At 47.3% G+C, this 8,142-nt stretch overlaps 1 long non-coding RNA gene across 1 annotated transcript; it reads right to left on the reverse strand.

Moving 5' to 3' along the window:
- Positions 1-379: 379 nt before the first annotated feature.
- On the reverse strand, positions 380-7,819 carry LOC116668322. Its single transcript, XR_004325474.1, has 3 exons — positions 7,627-7,819; positions 7,481-7,529; positions 380-889 (listed from the first exon to the last, which is right to left on the reverse strand). It is a non-coding gene; the product is annotated as an uncharacterized LOC116668322 (long non-coding RNA).
- Positions 7,820-8,142: the final 323 nt, after the last annotated feature.

Genomic DNA, 8,142 nt, shown 5'->3' on the forward strand with positions numbered 1-8,142 from the left:
TACTCAGCCATAAAAAAAGAATGAACTAATGCCATTTGCAGGAACATGGATGGATCTGGAGATTATCATACTAAGTGAAGAATATTTGACAAAGAAAGACAAATATCATATGATATCACTTACATGTGGAATCAAAAAAATGACACAAATGAGCTTATTTACAAAACAGAAAGAAACTCACAAGATACAGAAAACAAACTTAGGGTTATCCAAGGGGAAAGAGGGGTGGGGAGGGATAAATTAGGAGTCTGGGATTAGCAGATACAAACTACTATATATAAAATAGACAAACAACAAGGTCCTAATTATATAACACAGAGAACTACATTCAATATCTTGTAATAGTCTATAATGAAAAAGAATATATATATATATGTATAACTGAATCACTATGCTATACACCAGAAACTAACACAACATCATAAATCAACTATACTTCAACTGAAAAATATATATATATATATATATGTAACCAGTCTATGAAATGGACAGAACTTGATGGAGGCACAAACAGAAATAATGCAATACTCCCCCAATTCTGCCTTCAAATGTGCTCCACCTACAGCCCCCCTCACCCAGCAAGGACCTCCAAGGTGGACCCCAAGCTCTGCAGACCCTGCAGACAGACCAGTATCCTGTGGACTTCATTCTGTCCACTGGCCAGCATTGAAAAGTCCAGGACTGGTCTAGCCACCCACCTGATCCTGCTCCCTACAGGAGTTCAGGGACCCCCGCTGGGAAGAAGGTGGGAAGGCAGGGCTTGGCATCTGCTCCTTCCCTCCAGCCCCTGCTACTTCCAGCCCCTTTGGGGTCATGCAGCCCAGGATGTGAATGCAAGCCATCAGCTTCCGAGTCTGTGTGTTCAGCCACTGCACTTCAACCGTAGAAGCTACAGGGATTAAATAAATAAATAGGAAAATATCAGGAATAACTTTATGACAATAAATTTGAAAACACATGACACTGACCCATTCCAGTAAAAATACAACTTATGAAAACTGACTCAAAAAGATATTTTTAAAACTGCATAATTAGATAACATTAGGAAAGAATTAAAGAATCTAGATTAGAAGTAGAAATCTTCCCACAAAGACACTGGCCCAGATGGTTTGCAATATGCTTTCTCAAACATTCCAGGTAGAGATCAATCTAATCTTTCAAAAACACACACAAAGCATGAAGCTAATAGAATCTTGATGCCAAACCCAGACAAGAACAATATAAGAATGGAAAATCACAGACCAAATTCACTCCAGAACAAAAATGCAAATTTCTTAAACATATCATTAGTATGTGAAATCCATCAACATATAAATAATAAACATATCATGACAAGTTGGGATTATTCCAGGAATGCAAGGTTAGTTTAACATTTTAAAAGTAATTAATGTGATGATTTCATCACATTAAAAAGTTAAAAAAGAAAAAAACATAAATATCTTAACAGATGCAAATAAAATTCAGTATCCTTTCAAAAGTAAATTCCCAGCAAACTAAGAATAAATTAGACTTTCTTAGCAGAATAAAGAGCATCTCTGAAAAATCTAGTGCAAATATCACACATTATGGTGCAGTGGAAACAGCTTTCCCTTTGAAACCAGAACTAAGACAAGAATACCTTCCATCACCACTTCTCAGAAGGTTAGAAAGAAAATAAATGAAAGGTGGAAGGAAGAAACAACTGGCATTATTTGCAGATGACGTGATTGTGGGGAAAATCTAAAAGATTCTACAGATAAATAAATAGAATTAATCAAGCAGTTTATATTTATATCAAATAATCATGTTGTATACTTTAAATATCTTACCATTTTATTTGTCAGTTATGCCTCAATCAAAAATAAAAATTAAAAAGAAAGAAGTGTATTGGATGCAAAATCAATACATTATGCTGAATTACACCTCCATGCCTCAGTAAAAGAAAAAAGAAAAATATTTACAGCAGGAAAAACAAAGTATAAAACACCTAGCAATGAATCTAATGAAAGTCACCGAAGCCCCTTCTGGAGAAAATTAGTATGTTCAGCTTCTTGTAGTAAGAGCATTTGGCACGTTATAGCCCTTGATGTGTGTGCCTCTCTCTTTCTCCTCCCCTGTAAATCAGCTATTAGTTATTTTCAACCTGAGGGAGGGGGGAAGGCCAACATATTTGTCAGAACAATTTCTGTTTATTGATTATCATTGACCAGTAGCTTTAAAAAATAAATGCTTTCGAGTTCTCCAAACACTATCACCTTCACTATCTTTCCCACAATAGCCAACAGGTGGGCAATAATATTGCCATCTGCTTTTTCGGGAAATGAGGCTTAGAACAGTGAAGGAATTGGCCAAGGGATAGTGAAGTATACAGGCAGCATCAGAAACCAGGCTGGTCTTGCTCCAAAGCTGAGCTATTTCCATCACACCCTGTGCCTCTTGAATGGGGCTCATTCATTGATTATTTCCCCACATATTTATTAACAATATGCTGGAAGCTGGAAGCAATCAATGTAGTAACGAACAAGATAGACATGAACTTGCTTTCATAGGCTCCAGAGTCCTTTGAAGAAAACAGATCATTAAACAATGACCACAGAGCTGAACAATGCCATGCTCTGGGGGCTCAGAGCAGCGGAGCAGGGAGGCTTCCTGGACGGAGTCAACAGGGGAGACAGTAAGATAGAAAAGCAATAGAAAGGTATTTCAGGCTGAGGGAACAGCATGTGCAAAGGCTCGGAGGAGAGAAAGGATGACCTATGAATGGAGCAGAAAGATGGCCAGAACCTAAGGTGTGATCAGTGATGGGTGACAGGCAAGGCCCAATCCACGCAGGGCCCACCCCAGCGGGCTAAGGAGTTTGGGCATGATCCGAAGGAAAATGGGGAGATATTGAAGAGTTTTAAGAAATCGAGTGTCATGTTTGATTTGGGTTTTAGAAAACAGAGTGGACAGAATGGGGGAAGAGATATTCAAGTCAGGCAGCTGGGTCAGAGAAAAACCCTGGTACCCAACCAACCTGCTTTCTGTCCATCCAGAGCCCTCACAACTTCATGAGCCCACCCCTAATATTAGTCAGAACTCTGCGCTACAGCAATAGACCCCAGTCCAGCAGCTGAGGGCTTTAGAAGGGGGATGATTGCCCCCAGGGCTGGGAAAGAGGCTCAGGAGCTCTTGGGGCAGTAAGAAGAATGGCCAGAGAAGCAGGATCTTGTATCCCAGGACACTCTGTCTACCATGTTTCATCTCTCTCTGCTTCTTTCTGAAAAAATGGCCTCAGCTTCTCCACTACACCTGGGCGTGCCCCACAAGGCCAGGGAGGGTGACCCCAAGAATCTACTTTGAGCTCTGATTCCAAGGGCAGAAGGGAGTTTCTTCCATAGACTCCAGCAGCAAATCCCAGGGAAAAGCTTGATTGACCAGCCCTGAGCCAATTCTTGTGGCTTAGGGATGCAGTACTCTGACTGGCCAGCCAGGGTCACACACCCATCCCTGTGATCTTAACTGGGAAGCCTGGGGGCCAAAGAACTATAATTGAAGGGAGGACAAAATGGAAAATCTGTGCCATGACCTGGTCATGGGGGAGGCTAGTGAGCAGGTTAAAAACAAACCAACGGCAAGTACGTAACCAACAAGCAAACACAAAAGTACAGACCCACGTCCGGGCAATGGTTGGTACCTGAACAGTATATTGCCCCTTTCCCTCCAATCGCTCCTACAGCTAACTGGTAGAAACACACTAAAAACCACCAAAGCAACTGGTCAGTCCACCCTCCAGTCAGTACAAGGAGGAGGAGAGAAAGAGTCAGACAGTGTGTGGGGCTTTGCAACACACGAGGCTGTTCTGACAATTTTGTCCAAATAGCTGCCCGGCAGAGATCTTACTGGAGTTGGCAGGGTCACCAGGAGCTGTCCAAAAACACGGCTACAGTGAGTGGACTATTAGGCAAAGGCCAGATCCCCTGCCGTTTTGCCTCATGCTGCCTGCATTAAACAGCCACCTGGAATCCACAGCCCACATCTTGCCCAGCCTCCTGTGACCTCACAGAGACTCAGCTTGGCAAACCCTTGAGCCCAGCAATTCCACTTCTGGGGACTGATACTACAGAAATGCTCCCATGTGCACACAATGAGACATTCACAAGGATGTTTCCTGCAGTACTTTTTATGGAGAGGAAAAAGTGGAAGGAACCTAAATATCTATCAATAGGGCAATGGTTTAAAAAAAAGAAAAAAGATGAAGCATCCATGTCACAGAACACGACATGTGACCTCGTTAAAAAGAATGAGGTGTACTGACATAGGAAGATGTCTGGGATTTTATTAATGGAAAAAAAAGCCAGATGCACCAAAATGCATATTGCTTACCTTTTATGTTTTTTAAAACACCCATAGCAAAAACACATGCATATGTATGTATATAAGTGCATAGAAATGAGTCTGTAAGGATTATATGCCACTCTGATAACAGTGGTTACTAGGGAGAAGGGATTGAAATACAGAGGTGAGTTTCGAAGAAGGGTAGCTCAGGGAAGTTTTTCTTTATCTACATTGTTCAACTATCTGACAAAGAGAGATAGCAGAAAGCACTTACATTGTCAAAGTGAATACTTGGGGGGAAAGTCAGGGGGTTATGTGCATCGCAGCACTGCCAGCAAGAGCAGAAAACTCAAAAACAACCTAAACGTTCACCTGAAAAGAACCAGCTTCTGACAAAAGGACACTGGGCAGCTGCTGAAAAAGAAAAAAATGAGCCAGAGCGGCGTAGGAAAATATTCTCTGAAAATAAAAAAGCAAGCTGCCAAATGATGCTTGGAGTATAATCCTGTGTTTGTAAAAAAGAGAGAAGTCATTATACACTCAGAGAAAAAGCAGACATGTGCTGTGCCGGGAGCGGAGGGACGTGAGAGGGCGCTCTTGCTCAGGTGTGAGTTCAGTCCCTGCTCTGAAAGCAGCTAAGTGGTCTTGGGGGAGTCCCTCTGCTGCTCTGAGCCCCTTTGCCTGTCCTTAAAAAGGGAGAACAGCAGAAGCTACCTTGCAGGGCGGGACTGAGGATAGCAAATCCAAAAGCCTGAACCAGCAGGCACGTTTCAGGCAGTTCATTGTCATCAATGCCTGCAGTGTTTCACCCGGAAGTGGGTTTTGAGCTGGGGAAACAGGACGCTTAAAATACACACTGCTTCAATGCTTGGATGTTTACAGGGAGCTTGCATCACTTCCCTGTTTTAAAAAAAACTTATAAAGACTAAAAGGAGAAAGCAGCTCAGCCCAACAGCTGCCTGTGACTTGTCCGTCCGGCTGGGCGCTCCACCCCAGGTGCTGTCCGGCATGAAACTTCTGGAGCCACCGCTGGCTGCAGCATGTGAGTGCACGCGCCCGGCCACCACCAGCTCTCATTTCGAGAAAATTGCTTCCAATTCCAAGACTGTGATTATGGGAAAATGCAGGTAAAATGAGCCACTGGCTCAGGACCAGAGAGACCAGCAGAGGTGGGTGACAAGTGCTCTGCTGTCGCCTGCCTGTGTCCTGTGATTTAACACAGTTTGGACATTTCTCCAGCTGAGTGGCAGCGGGGGCGCCAGCCCCGTGAAATCAGGCAGATAAAAGCCGGAGCAAAGGGCACCGAGACCTTGGCTCCTTGTCATTTTGCCGCTGGCTCTGCCAGAGCCCAGCTGGCACGTTAAGTCGCTGAATCCATAAGGAAATGGATCCCGGCCGAAGGGACAAGACTGAGGATTCCACAAAGTCACTCCTGCTTCGAGAGTCACGTGGTTCTGCTGCTGTCCCTAAAGGCATCAGGGAGGCCCATCCAGCTGCACCCCCAGCCACTGGCAGTGGCTTCTGAGCACCTACTGTGCACCAGGCCAGCACGGGTCCCAGGAACTCAGCAGGGACAGGACAGGCAAGGCCTGGAACCACAGACACCATCATAATAAACAACAACAACTGCTAAATAATAATAGTAACGTCACGGTTCCTTGGCTGCCTATCACGTGCCCAGCTCTGTACTAAGCGCTCCATGCGCATTATTTTCACTTAACCCTCACGAGCACCCTCTGCAGCAGATTACAGAAGGGGAAACTGACGCTCAGAGCAGTTAGGACGTCACCCGTTATGACACGCTTTGTAGAAGGAGCTTCCGGGTTTGAACCCAGACCTGCTCTGTCCCCAGAGCCTGCACCCGAGCAGGGCAGGGGCAGCATGTCTCATTCTCTGGAACCACTTTGGGGGCCCAGGGACCTGAGTGCCAGCCCACGTTGGGTGCTGTGTGGTGCTGGCTGAGCCGTGAAACCTTGTACTATCGGCTAAGTCACCCGCCCTGGGAACACGCTGGAGTGGGTGTGGGGGAAGGTGAAGGGGCTGACATTTGCTCCTTCATCCACATGGAACCGTGCAGGGCGTGGGGAGAGCCAGGAACAACCGGACAGGCCCTGCTGTCAGGGGTCTACGTTCCGGAGGATGCAGGGAACTTGGGAAATGAGGCCATTAACCCCAGGCAGCCAAGACAAGCCCGGGGGCCTTTGCTGCCACCCAGCCCCTCTCAGCTGTGAGGTGATCAGCCACAGACCTTTGTCAGCCCTCCCAAGACGGCAGGAGGATTCCCAGGGAGACCAGGGACCGAGCTGCCTCCATCCCCTCCTGTGACTTTATGGCCAGCTCTGGGCCCTCTGCCCCACCTCTGTCCCTACAAAGTGACAACGTCACAACACCTCACTTTTAGAAAGTTCTAGGTCTCTGATACAGACCGAATACCCTGCTGACTGATACTTTGCCAAGGCAGGGCTGTTGTTGCTGCAGTTTTCTGTAACTGTTTTTTTCTTTTCCACCACCTGCCTCCACATCATGTCAACATGACCCAAATTCATACCGTCTCTCCCCTCCATCCACCCCCACGTGGCTGCCTCGCTAATCTCCCTGGAGCCCACACAGATGACCAGGCAGCCTGCCCAAGGCTGCGCTGGGCCCTGGACTGCAGCCTGGGGTCCAAGCCCCTGGATCCCAGCATCCTCGGTGAACAACCATCACCTGACCCACCCAGAGCTTCTGACTTTCCCCACCACTTCACCTCACTCCTTCCTCCTGGAGGACCCAGAGGCCCTGTCCCAACAGGCAAGCCCCTGCCCCAATCTTGGCCTTGGTGGTATGAGGTCCAGACAGCTAAACCATTGAAGACATCCTTCATTACTCACTGTACGACTCGGTCTCCCTGACTCACAGTGGGACCCTCTTGGCACAAGACGGCCTGTCCATCTCCAGGCCCCAGGGCAGAACCTGCACACAGTAGGGCAGACAGCGTGCGGTTCTGACAGGGACCTGGAGTCAGGCGGGACCTCAAGTCTCAGCTTTGCTCCCCACCAGCCACAGGCCCCTGGGGCACTTTGCACCCAAGGGTCTCCCGCCCTCCCCTGTAAGATGTGGGAGCACCCTCACCTCCTCCCAGGCTGTGGTTGGAGGTCAAATGAGAAAACAGGTATAAGGCTGTCAGTGCAGACCCGACACTTACCAGGTGTGCGATGAAGATTCATTGTTGTTAAGGATGGTGGTACTTACAACTGCTTGAATAAAACATAAAACCAAGGGTTGTTACTTCCTTCCCTTTTGAGGCTTCTACTCACCATTAGCATTCGTTCATTCATTCGCTCCACTCACATGAATTGGGCGCCTTCCATGCCCAGCAGGGCCTCCCTGGGACCACAGTGATGAAGACAGGGTCCCCCCTCCTGGGACTGATAGTCATGTGGGAAAGAGCAACAATCATCAAGTAAAGAAATAAAGTGAACAACCGTAAACTATTAAGGAGCTTTCTGAAGATGACGTTTCTACTTTGTCTGAGACGGGAAGCAAAACGAAACGCCGCAGCAGCGATGGGCAGGCGAGGGCAGCTCTCCCACCTCCACAATGTCACAGGCACCCCCTCCAAACCCCACACCCTCCGCCTCTTCCCTTTCTCTGCCAAACCAGCTCCCATGTATTTACCAACCCCCGGCTCACCGGTGCCAACTCTGGGCTGTTGCAACCCTTCCCAGATGCCCACCCAGCTCACAGCGACCCCTCTTCTCCTCCAGGAATCATCCTCCACCCCCAGCAGGCACGCTTACCTCCTCTGGGCTCCAAGGAGTCTGCAATACGTGACCACACCCTCTGGCCCGAGCTAGTCGGACCAGG

The sequence above is a fragment of the Camelus ferus genome, chromosome 13, assembly GCF_009834535.1.
Source record: "Camelus ferus isolate YT-003-E chromosome 13, BCGSAC_Cfer_1.0, whole genome shotgun sequence".
In the NCBI taxonomy this organism is placed as follows: Eukaryota; Metazoa; Chordata; class Mammalia; order Artiodactyla; family Camelidae; genus Camelus; species Camelus ferus.